Source organism: Balaenoptera acutorostrata, chromosome 8, assembly GCF_949987535.1.
Source record: "Balaenoptera acutorostrata chromosome 8, mBalAcu1.1, whole genome shotgun sequence".
Taxonomy (NCBI): Eukaryota; Metazoa; Chordata; class Mammalia; order Artiodactyla; family Balaenopteridae; genus Balaenoptera; species Balaenoptera acutorostrata.
The window spans coordinates 62,721,602-62,734,093 of record NC_080071.1 but is presented as its reverse complement, the minus strand read 5'-3'; the positions used below and the strand labels follow the sequence as shown (position 1 = coordinate 62,734,093).

General features: G+C 38.5%; 1 protein-coding gene across 5 annotated transcripts in view; it reads left to right on the top strand.

Moving 5' to 3' along the window:
• Positions 1–12,492, top strand: part of PARD3B (par-3 family cell polarity regulator beta) — a 1,043,271-nt gene that overhangs the window by 855,545 nt on the left and 175,234 nt on the right. The window lies entirely within an intron of this gene.

Below are 12,492 nucleotides of genomic sequence, written 5' to 3'. Positions count from 1 at the left end.
GAGAACTAGTGATAAAACTCTGAAGGAATATTGTCCTTTCTCCTAAGAGCCCTACTATATAAGACTTATTCAAGAAGATGGCATGACACTTGGAGGTGAAGAGTCAGAGAAGAGAGTGGTGACTTCTAAGTGGGTGTGATTATAGATAGCCTCAGAATTGCAGAAGACTTTGCAAAGATTGGGATTTTCTACTGAAGGCATATGTGATCCTGCATAGATATTCATGGGTGATCAGAGGTAGAAAGGAGATAATCTTGGCAATAGGAGTTTGATGAAGTAGAGAAAGATAAGAGGTGACAAGGCCAAGGATCTTTAGGTTTCACGGCTGAGGAAAGAGATAATAGGACCATCTGTCAGTACAATTGAAGTAGGTAGGGAAGAAGATGATTCCAACCCCACCTCCTGCCAAAAGCAAAATGCCTTATCCCTTGAAAGGCTGGTATAAGAGAGTGTTAGTCAATATATATTGTTAGGTGACCCTTGGAATTACACACAGAAGGAATGAGTTGACTGACCTTGGTTTAATCTGCTGTAACTTGAAGTCTGGAGGGAGGAGGTGAGGGGGGGAAGGGTGGCAGGCACAAAGAGCTCTCATTCCAGATGAAAAAAAGACTTGTTTTCCAGATTCCTTTTGGTCCTGACAACCACCCACTCCCAATTAGTAACCAGCGTTTGTGTGATAGCGTGATATATCGTATATGTTTACCGTTTACATTTCCCCAGCTGGGTGATATTATGCACTTTCAATTAGGTTGGGGCGAGGAAGGAAAATCATGGCGTTTTTATGCAGACTGTGAAGTGCAGCTTCACAAGACTGATTACCTTTCAGAGCCTTTCCAATAACCAAGTGGGAAGGAAGGAGCAATTTTTAATCCTTACTGTCAAGCCTCCAGGTTGATAGTATTAAAGAAAGATGGTCAAGTTTTTCTTTGGGATAAAATGAAAATATAAATTCCTGTGACTGTGTGAGACAGCCATAACAAAACTGTTAATTCAAAGGACTGATTAAAAGCTGGCCTTTTTCTCCCAAGCCTTTATAAAGGGTTGAATTTTTATCACGTAAATAATGATACCAGGCATGAGTCTCTTCTGGCCCAGACGACAGCCAATCTTCCCTTCTCTAAATCAGATAGGTCTTCATAGTAAACCCCTTGGCAAGTGACCTCTGCTAGAATCCCAGTGCAGAACTGTTTCTAGGAACCTCCAAAGCCAATATTTCCGATTCTAATTCCATGAAAATAAATAATAAGCATTCTGTTTAAAAATGTCCACTACTCAAATGCATGTGGAGAATTCTGTGTTAAGCCACACTGAACAGGTTTTCTTACTTCTTTCTTCTTATCCCCAATGGCTAATGTGCATTGAAAGTCTCTAAGAGGAGCATACAACAGTCAGTGCTATCACTCCTCAATTTTCTGTCACCTAAGGCTTATTTTTTTTTGCCAGACATTATGACTGTTCTTTGGAACACTAGAAGACTCTATCCTGAAGCTAATTTTCACCCACATAGATTTGACCTGGACAGAAATTTCTTAGGATAATTGTAACTGTAGCCACTATAGAATGATAACAGGAAAAAAAAAATGTTATTTACTGCCCAGCCCAGACATGTAAAAGCAATATTCTTTCCTTTGGCTCTGACCTCTTTGTATTAATAAATGATCTAAAGTTCCTTCAGTGGAGTTTTAGACAGTTGTCATATTTTTGGATAACAGATCAAAGTGTAACTCTTTATACTCAGAATTATGTTTATTCTGCTCTTATCTTTTTTTAACATCTTTATTGGAGTATAATTGCTTTACAATGGTGTGTTAGTTTCTGCTTTATAACAAAGCGAATCAGTTATACATATACATATGTTCCCATATCTCTTCCCTCTTGCATCTCCCTCCCTCCCTCCCTCCCTCCCTCCCTATCCCACCCCTCTAGGTGGTCACAAACCACCGAGCTGATCTCCCTCTGCTCTTATCTTTAATCGTATTTAAAAATTGTTCTGCTCCTTGTTCTTTAAGTCTTAAGCAGTGTTTGTCTTGGCACATAATAAGCCTTCAATAATGTTAGCTATCATCATCATCGTCATTATTATTATTACTGGTTTTTATCAATGAGGTTCTGAACTTTCCAACATGCCTGGGTCCAGGTGAGTCTAAGCGAGTTGCATCCCGAACAGTGCCCATAAGCAGGAACTCTGAGCTCTAACCCTACCTCATTTACAGTTAGAGGCCTGTCATTCTTTCAGTCATCTGTACAGACTTTGACTCACTCAGTAAGTGTTCATTTGGCACCTACTGTGTTCTAGCCTCTGTTGTAAGCTCTAGGGATGATACAAAGATGACTCTGATATGGTTGCATTCCAGAGGAAGTCATAGTCTAGGGAGGAGGGAATCAACACATGTAAAAATAGATAATTGCAATTTAATGTAAACAGAAGAAAAAGAAGCTTTTCTTCTCTAACTCTGCTGCTCACAAAAGGTCTCCAAAAGGAAATGATATTTGAACTGGCTCTGGAAGGATTCATAAGAACTGACCAGATACAGTAGAAAAATTGTTTTCCTTACAGACTAATTAGCATGCACAGGGGTGAAGTGGCCGGAAAGAGCATGGCACGTTAGGAAAGCTCAGAAGCACCCAGAACATGGAGAGTGGGTGGGAAGGAAAGTGAGAGGAGATGAGGCTGGAAAGCAGATTGGAGCCAAACTGTGAATGAATACATTCCATCCTATACTCACCCTTATTAATTGGTAGTAGCTGTCTGCAAATCTGTGTTAAGAAGGGTTCTGATCAGGGTCCCAGGGGTTGGGGATGAAGGGAGAGGTGAACGGGTGAAATACAAAGAATTCCGAGGGCAGTGAAAATACTCTGTATGATATTATAAAGATGGATACGTGTCATTATACCTTTGTCTAAACTCATAGAATGTACAACACCAAGAGTGAACCATAATGTAAACTACAGACTTTGGGTAATAATGATGTGTCAGTGCAGGTTCACAGTTTTAGCAAATGTACCACCCTGGCAGGGCATGTTATTAAGGAGGGAGGCTATGCATGTGTGGGTGCAGAGGGTATATGAGAAATCTCTGTACCTTCCCCTCAATTCTGCTGTGAACTTAAAACTGCTCTAAAAAAATAAAATCTTAATTAAAAAAAGAAAGAAAGAAAGAAAGAAAGAAGGGTTCTGAAGTTATGCTTGAATAGTGGTGTCTGCCCTGGGCTCCAGAAGGATGAGCAGTAGTGTGTGTGCAGTGGGTGATCCTGCGCACAATGGGAGCCACCAAAATGCCGTAATTAGGTAATGAACCGATAGCTCTGTATTTGGGAAGGATAGCTCTGCCAGCTTGATGGCAGACAAAAAGGAAGACGGTTAGATGGTGAGATAAATTAAGATATGATTAGAGTAGTGAAGGATGGCAAGGGTCTGGGATAAGAGAGTGGCACTGGAGACAAGAGAAAATAAGAAACAGCCAAAAACCTTAGCTTAAAACTGGGAGAAAGATGTTTAGCAGAGACCACAGAGGTACGATTTTCAAATGCTTCAGAGAGGTCATTAGAATGAGGACTAAAAAGAGGATTTAGGATGTGGCCACTGAGAGGTTATTAATTAATTTAGAGAGAACAATGTCAATAGCCAGATAGGAGGAGAGGGAAAATTACAATAAGAGAGTTGATTAGGAAGTGAGAACTGAGTGAGCATGGTGGTAAAAAGAGAGAAGAGTTGTTGTAAGATGGGAAGGCTTGCAACCTTGAAATTCTCTACATGACAGTATTTCAGAGCTAACAAGAGAATTCAGAGACCGTCCACAATAGCCTTCTCTTATTATCATTGCAGAAACTGAGGCCCAGAGAAACTGGGTAACTTGCCCAAGATAGCACAGCATGGAGTCAAGACTTTATTTATTTAGTATCTACTAAGTGTCAGGACCTGAGTTCAGTACGGGGTCCATTAGGAAACAAGGAGGAAGACGGGGACCTTCTTCTCCATATGGAGCTTATGTCCACTGGATGCTACAAATGTAAACATGCAATGAGAACACAGTGTGAAAAGTGCTCCTGTAAGGGAAGCACGGGGTGACTGCTGAGTTTGGGGTTGCTGGGTTGGAGGCACAGGGAACAGTGTGGGCAAAAGCCAGGAGGTGAGAGGAAGCATGCTGTGTTAGAGGAACCAGAGGAAACACGATAAAATAGAAAATAGAAACCGGAGTGAGAGGAGTAATGACGAGAGATAAGACACGAGGGTCAGAGAGCTGGGCAAAAGGCAGATGACAGAGCCTGGTGGGCCTCCGTGAGGAGTCTGGACCCCATCCTCAGAGGCAGGGCAGGGCTCACGGAGGGTTGAACTGTGAGACTTAGTCCTGGAATTAAACCCCGCCTAGGCAGTTGACCCTCACCTCCTCATCTGCAAAAGGAAGGTTATATTGACAGCCTCACGTGTTGTGATGCTTAAGTACGATTTTACCTTTGCGTTTTGGGGCTATCTATATAAAGTATACCTCTATTTGTTCATATATCTCTGTGTCCAAGGAACAACATGTCATATTGTGTGGTTCACAGTGGCTTCTGAATAGGGGCAGCTTCTGCCTCTTACTTCCCTGCTTCTCAAGGGTTGACCCTGAATGCTCAGCCCTTCTGAGAAACACTTGGCTTATAAAGGATTCATCTTTGCAAGATGGTGGTTAAAAAAATCCCTACCACCATGACAGATTCAAAAGACTGCATTTGCCCGGGACTGTTTCTCCCAGGATTTGAACAGAGCATGGGTTAAGTCCCATCCCCAAAGCCTGGCAACTACTTAGGGTTTATAATGCATTAGGCTCCCTCCGCAATGCCAGCATTTAAAGGCTCCCACAGTGTATGACCATTACAGCTTTATGTCTGGGTGAGGATACAGTAGTCCCAAGTAGGGGCAATGGAAAGTGTGTGTGGCCCTTGACGCAGTTGAGGTTCTGCGTTACTCCACGGGGTTATCTGAAATTCTTTACTAGAGTTAGCCAGATGTGTTGAACCACGCACCCCATCAGTAAAAATGCTTTTGGGTGTTAACTGCCCAAAATATGTGTATTTGTTTCTAAGTGATACTCACTTATTTACCTTACTAATATATGCATTGTAGAATACACACCAAATATAGAAATTAATAAAAGAATGAGATTTTGTTTTAAACATAAGTAATAGTTCTAATGTGTTCTTCCTCCTCTCAAACGGGGTGCACACAGCTCATTTTGGAGATGATTGGTCTCAAGTTCAGGCTCCATGGGGATAGGGACCTTGCCTGCTTTGGCTCACCATTATCTCTACAATTCCCAGAACAGTCTACACTCAATAAATAATTTTTGCTCCAAGTAACATTTACCATAGATCGTGGATCAACCTACCTGGACACAGAATCTAAACCTCATTATTAGCCCTTCAGATATTTGAAGTGGCTGCTATGACCACCTTCATTAACAAACATTTATTGAACTCCAACATGAGGCAGGCTGTGTGCTCAGAGCTGGCTTTACAAGGATGAAGAAAACAAATACATAACCTCGAGAAGTATAATCATTTCTTCAGTAGAAACTCCCCTAGCTATCTTAGCCATGTCTTATGTTATAATCCACATCTTTAACCTTCTTGGTAGCCATATTCTGAGTACACTCAAGTCTACTTAGTTTATGACTGCCCTCTGTTGAGCATGCCATGCAGAACTGGATTCTGTGTTTCAGATACGGTCAGAAAAGCACAGAAATCGATGGGACTCTTGCATCCTTTGGTCTTAATTCTTTACACTTGTTAATGTGTCCTAATTAACAAGGCAACTAATCAGCTGTCATTGTTGGCTCACATTGCACCAACTTAAATATGTGCTTGTTAGGTTTGGCCAATTGTTATAGCCAATAAAGATATTTTAAAGTATTGATTTTTGTCCTCCAATATATTAGCTATCCTTCCTAGCTTTATACCGTCCTCATATTTAATCACTGTAGACTCGTATATGTTATTGATAAGATCATTGGTCAATGTCAAGTACAATCCCTGCAACTCATCACTCGAGACCTCCATCAATCGATACTCCTTCAGATGTTAAGTTAGCTATTAATCCAGTCTACTGTTTATCTGGTGTGCATTTTCGGTCCATCCATGAACATCGTGGAAGACGGTTTGTTAAAAACCATAACTCATTAGACGTCCCTAAGCTTGTCATCAGAACTAATGTTATCTTCCTACCATGTTACTTGAATGTCCATTTGGTTCAGAGTTGGGCTGAACAGTTGTCCACAGAATGGACTAGCCAGATTTCTAGGGGCCTCAGAAGAGCTGTCAATAGCAACAGTGTGTTCAGTCAGACCCTGTTTGGCTGTAAACAATAGAAAACCCAACTGATATACTTGTCTCAACCTTCAAGGAAAGTAGGTGGCCCTGGCCCTCATAAAGTGGCCTCTTTTCATTTCTTTTCCTCTACTTTCCCCCAGCGGCTAGGCCTTTTTCTCATGTTGCCTCATGATTCTCAGATGGCTATTGCAGCTCCAGACTTTGTGTCCACTCTCCAAGAAGAAAGCAGGAAAAAAGTGCAAATGGCCAATAAAGTGTGCCAGTCAAGTTCATCTCTTTGAAAAGATTTCCCAGGAGACCCCAACAACTTCTCATTGGCAAAACCTGTAAGTCTCTTGTAGTTAGTTACTAGACAGTACTGAGAAATAGTGTTTCATCTTTCCAGTAAGTAAAGACAAGGGAGAAAGGAGTTCTAATGGCTTTTAGGGAATCACTCCATGGAATCCACCACAGATTACCTCTAGATGATATCTCTTCTTTTGTTTTTTAATTCCATTTCATAATGCAAAAATTATAGATTGATGCTACAATATATTGATGGTGTTCAATATATTGTTGTGGGAGGCAATTCTTATTACGTAGACCCTCTTTTATAGCTAAGACCCAAATATTTCAGTCTGAATAACTTCTAATATCACTGAAGTAAAGCAAGTGGGGAACATGTATTCTTAGTTTTCTGGAAAACTGAAAACATACTGAAAAAGTATGTTTGGGGAAATTCAAAGATAAGGATGATGAAGGATAAGAAAAGTGTTAACAGAAAAGCTTCATGGCCAGCTGTGAACATCTCTTGTGCTCCTGGGGCAATGCAGGATCATTGATGTCTCTTTCCCAAACAGTTGCTTGATTTCAGAGGTTTAATATTTCAGTGAGTCACAGCTTTGTCATGCACGGTTCATGCCTCTGTTGGTGTTTATCCCCAATCTCTTTCTCTAGTGATTTTTCCTGTTAATTTTACTTTCATTTAACAGCTTTTTTGCTCTCACTTCTGATTCACAGCTTTGTGAGGCTGTGTGTAGGGATTTGAACAGTGAATACAGTAGATTACTTGGAGATGTGTTTTTTAGTTTCTACAAACAGAGCCAAAGTACTCTTGGTTCAGTTTGGGAATCCCAGTGATAAATGCCATATCCATAGAGAGTTAAAATTCATCAGTTGAACAAAGCAATCAGATTTTTTTTCTTAGAACATATTACCATCAATTTTTAAGTGACTTTTAAAGAATAATGAGAAATCTCTTAATGAAAGAATCTCTATGACCAGATAAGTGCTAATAGTGACTGATATACCATTAACTCTACTTTCCTCCATCCCCTCTCTTTAAAACTTGATGTTCTCATTAGTTTTTTTTTCCATCTTCTGAGAGCCCTACTCTTGGGACCCTACTAGACTTATGTTTGCCTAAGTTGAGAGTTTCCAGGGGTGACAAATGTAGACAACCTTCTCCTTTATTATGCATGAGCTAGGCAAGGATGTTTGGCACTCAGTGACCATCCATTTCCAAGACCTCCACCCCTATGCCATCCCCAGTCACTGGTAGTAAGTGAGCACATTTGAGGAATGCTTGCCAAAGAGTTACTCTGATTTCTTAAAGCTGTCATCTAAGCATTGACTTGACTGTTTTTCAAACAAATGTCCTGATCCTGAGGATATATTCATCTAACTTATCCTGTTTACTAAGAGAGGTAGGAGGGAATATACAGAATTTTTTAGACATCATAGATAACACAGAACAGAACCAAATACAGAGTCTTCTGCCCTCTAGGGGGATGCAGCTGATATACTGGAATAGTAATGGTGATATGCTATGAGAAGGGTAAGCCAAAGAGGCTATAGGAGCACAAGAGAAGGGCACTGAATGCAGATCTGGGTGGCCAAAGAAGACTCCTTGGAATCTATATTGTGACCTAAAGAACAAGTAGAAATTAATCAGGCAGGCAGAAGAGCATGACAAAGGCCCAAAGAGAAAACATGGTACACTTAGGGAACTGCATATATCAGAAGAGCTAGAGTGTGGTATGTAAATTGGGACCAGCTAGAGGAAAAAGATGAAGGTGAACACAGGCCATATTGTTAAAGGCCATATAATCTGAGATAAAGCATTTAGACTCAAGAGCAACAAGGAACCCTTGACATGGAGGTAGCTTGTTCAGATTTATGCTTCGGAAAGTAACAGAAATTCTGTAGAGTAGGTATCTATTTCACAAGTGTGAAACTAGCAGCTCAGAGAAATTAAGAAACTTACCTATAGTAACATAGGTAATACGTTGGCAGAGCCAGGATCCCAGCCCAGGTCTGAGTCCAAAATCCATGCATGAGCTTCCAGCTATGCTAGGGATTTTCAAACTGTAGGCTGTAACCTTGAAATCAATTTAGTGGGATCAACCAACATTTTTTTTAAGAAAATAGGATTGACAAGAATAGAAAAGATCATTGCATAGATTGTAATAAGTGTAAGAATTATTTCATAATTTCTTTAAGTTATATATGTATGTAAAATGTATATACATATATGCATATGTATACAGAGTATACAGGGTATGTGAGTGAATACTGGGATATGATGCAAAATGCATTTATCACTGTAGATTGCAGTATACAATGTTGGAATCCACTAAATGTGCAAAGAGCATGCATGTTGCTCCTCACCTGCCAGACACCCTGCCCTCCCTCTCTCCCTCATTCATTCATTCATTCATTCATTCCATTAAAAAATATTAGATGTCTGTTAGGTGCAAAGCATCCTACTCAAAGCTATAGAGGTACAAAGAAGTATCAGAAGCCTTAGGCTTTGACCTACTTCTCTGTAGTGGTGCTAGATTTGTGTTGATCTACCACACTTACTCCAGGCCTCTTGTGACCTGAGGTTTGCATTACTCTATTAGGTGAAGCCACATACCTTTTCATTACACAATCTTTGCTGTTGCTAGAGACAGATTCCAAAGCACCCTCTTCATAAATTCTGTATTTAATGCAATGTGTAATCAAGAATAAGCCATTGTTAGGTCAATTGCTTTCCTGTGTTTATCCTTTCAAACAATAAATAATCAGTGGGATGAGAAAGGGCAGTAAAAGATAGTTTTAATGTCAGTACTCATAAGTGTCCAACATCTTAAAGAGATGTTTTAATATTTATACACTGCAGAATACTCTCCCCTCTGGAGAGCTGACTGGGAATTGATATGAACCCAGACAGAAATAGAGTTCAAGAGCCATTGTTTTGCACAGACTTTCAATCAAGGCTGAGTAGCACTCTGGATTCCCTCAAACTTGGCTATTACTCAGCCTCTGGCTTTCCTCTGAGCACAAGGCTAGGAGGGATATTCGCTTCAATGCAGACACAGTGGATTTTCTATGTCAAGGTCAGTAGCTGGACTGGGTGCAAGCCATGCCCATCCTTAGAGCAAAGCCTGGCTGGATATCCTTAGGCAACTCCTTCTTATTTTCTTTCTGGCTTAGTATCCTTATCTATAAAATGAGCATAATCGTAGTACCTACCTAAGACTGTTGTTACAAGAATTTAACTGAGTTTATGCATGAAAACAAACAAACAAAAAAACCAGCATCCAGCAGTTAATAAGCACCATTAAAGTTTAAGCTAATATTATATATGCTGTTATCTGGGCATTTACACCATTCTGCAATTAAGAGTACTATTAATCTCCTAGGAGTGAATTAAAGTTGGGTGGAGAGTTCCAAAATGTTCTTACTTCTCCATTTAGTAAATTTTTTTTCAGTTTGGATGAACAGTTCTTGCCAACATGACCTCATGTATTTTTGTTTGCTTCTTTCATAACCATATACTTATAGTTATTATATATAGCCATGTTTATACATAATTATAATTACTTCTTATTAACTCTTTATTTTGAACTTTTTATAAAGTCACAGGAAGTTGAAATATAGTGTAGAGAAATCTCTTGTACACTTCACCCAGTTTTCTCCAGTGGCTGCATCTTACATAATTATAATACAATATGAAAATCAAGAATTTGATTTTGGTACAATGTGTGTGTAGTTCTATGCCATTTTATCACACATCTAACCACTTCTGCAATCAAGATGTGGAACTAATTCATCAACACAAAGCTATCCTTCCTGCTTCCCCTTTACAGTTATACACCCTCTTCCTTCCACCATCCCCAACCCCTGGCAATCATTAATCTGTTTCACATCTCTATAATTCTGTCACTTCTAGAATACTGCATAAATGCAATCACATAAATGGGGAAGTTTGTGACCTTTTGAGATTGGCTTTTTTAACACAATATAATGATGCCCTTGTGATCCATCTGAGTTGTTGTGGGTATCAGTAGTTCATTCCTTTTATTGCTGAGTAGTAGTCTGTGGTGTGGACGTACCACAATTAGTTTAATCATTCACCTATTGAGGGACATTTTAGTTATTTCCAGCTTGGTAACAGAGCTGCTATGAATAGTCACCAATAGATTTTTGTGTGAACATTAAGTTTTATTTCTTTCTTTCCCATCTGTAAGTTTCTAACTTTATTTCTTTATCCTATCTTATTACAATGGCGAGAACTTCCAGTTCTATGTTGAACAGCAATCACAAGAGTGAACTCCTTGACTTGTTCCTGACCTTAGGGGGAAAGCATTCAGTCTTTCAACATTAAGTATCATGTTAGCTTGGTTTTTTGTAGATGTCTTTATCAAGTTGAGGAAGTTCTCCTTAATTCTTAGTTTTCTGAGGTGTTTTTTTTTAATCATAAATGGGTATTGAGTTTTGCCTAATGTTTTTCTGTTTCAATTGATATGATCTTGTGATTTTCTTCTCTAGCATGTTAATACGTTGGATTACATTTATTACTTTTCAAAAACAGAACCACCTTGCCTCCTGGAGTAAAACGCATTTGGTCATGGTATATAATTCTTTTCACATATTACTGAATTTTATTTGCTAAAATTTCTGTACGAATTTTTGCATCTATATTCATGAGGGATATTGGTCTGTAGTTTTGGAGTGTTTTTGTACTCTCCTTGGGTTTGGTATCAGGGTAATACTGGCTTCACTGAATGGGTAGGAAAGTGTTACCTCCTTTTCTTTTTCTGGAAGAAATTGTATAGAAATGATGTTAATTCTTCTTTAAACATTTGGTAGAATTCTTCAGAAAAACCATCTGGGCCTAGAGATTTTGGGGAGGTTTTTAATGAGGAGTTCAGTGTCCTTAATAATTATAAGGCTGTTCAAATTATATTATGTGAGTTTTTATAATTTTTACTTTTCTAGGAGTTGGTCTGTTTCATCTACGTTGTCAAATTTATGTGTATGGAGTTGTTTATAGTATTCTTTTATTATTCTATTGGTGGTATATTCCCTTACTGAACTATGGAGTCTAGTAACATCCTCTGTTTCATTCCTGATTTTAGTAATTTGTTTCTTTTCTCTTTTTTCTTTGTCAGTCTCATTGGAGGTTTGTTAATTTTATTGATCTTTTTTAAGAACCAGCTATTTTATTTTATTAATTTTCTCTATTAATTTTCTGTTTCAAATTTCACTGATTTATGTTCTTCATTATATCCATTTTTCTGCTTACTTTGTTTTCTTTTTTCTCTTTTCCCTAATTTTTTGCAGTGGGATCTTAGATTACTTACTTGAGACTTTTTTTCTTTTCTAGTGCAAGCATTTAATGCTATAAAATTCCCTCTCAGCACTGCTTTAGCTGTATCTTATAAATTTTGATATATTGCATTTTCATTCTCATTCAGTTCATTGTATTTTTTTTATTTCCCTTGAGACTTTCTCTTTGACCCATGGATTATTTAGAAGTGCATTGTTTAGTTTCCAACTGTTAGGAGACTTTCCTATTATCTTTCTGTTCTTGATTTCTACTTTTACTCCATGTGATCAGAGAACAAACTCTGTAGATTTTTTACTTTCTGTTTTAAAGTTAAAATATCCTCACGTGATTGTGGATTTATCTGTTTCTTCTTTTAGTCTTCTTAATTTTTGCTTTATGCACTTTGAAGTTTGTTATTAGATGCATGCAAATTTAGGATTGTCATATATTCGTGAAGGATTGACCCATATATTATTATGACTCATCTCATTTTATTTCTAGTAATTACTACTGCTTTAAAGTCTACTTTGTCTGATATTGATATAGTTATATCATCTTTCTCTTGCTCAGTTTTTGCTTAGTATATCTTTTTCATTCTTTTAC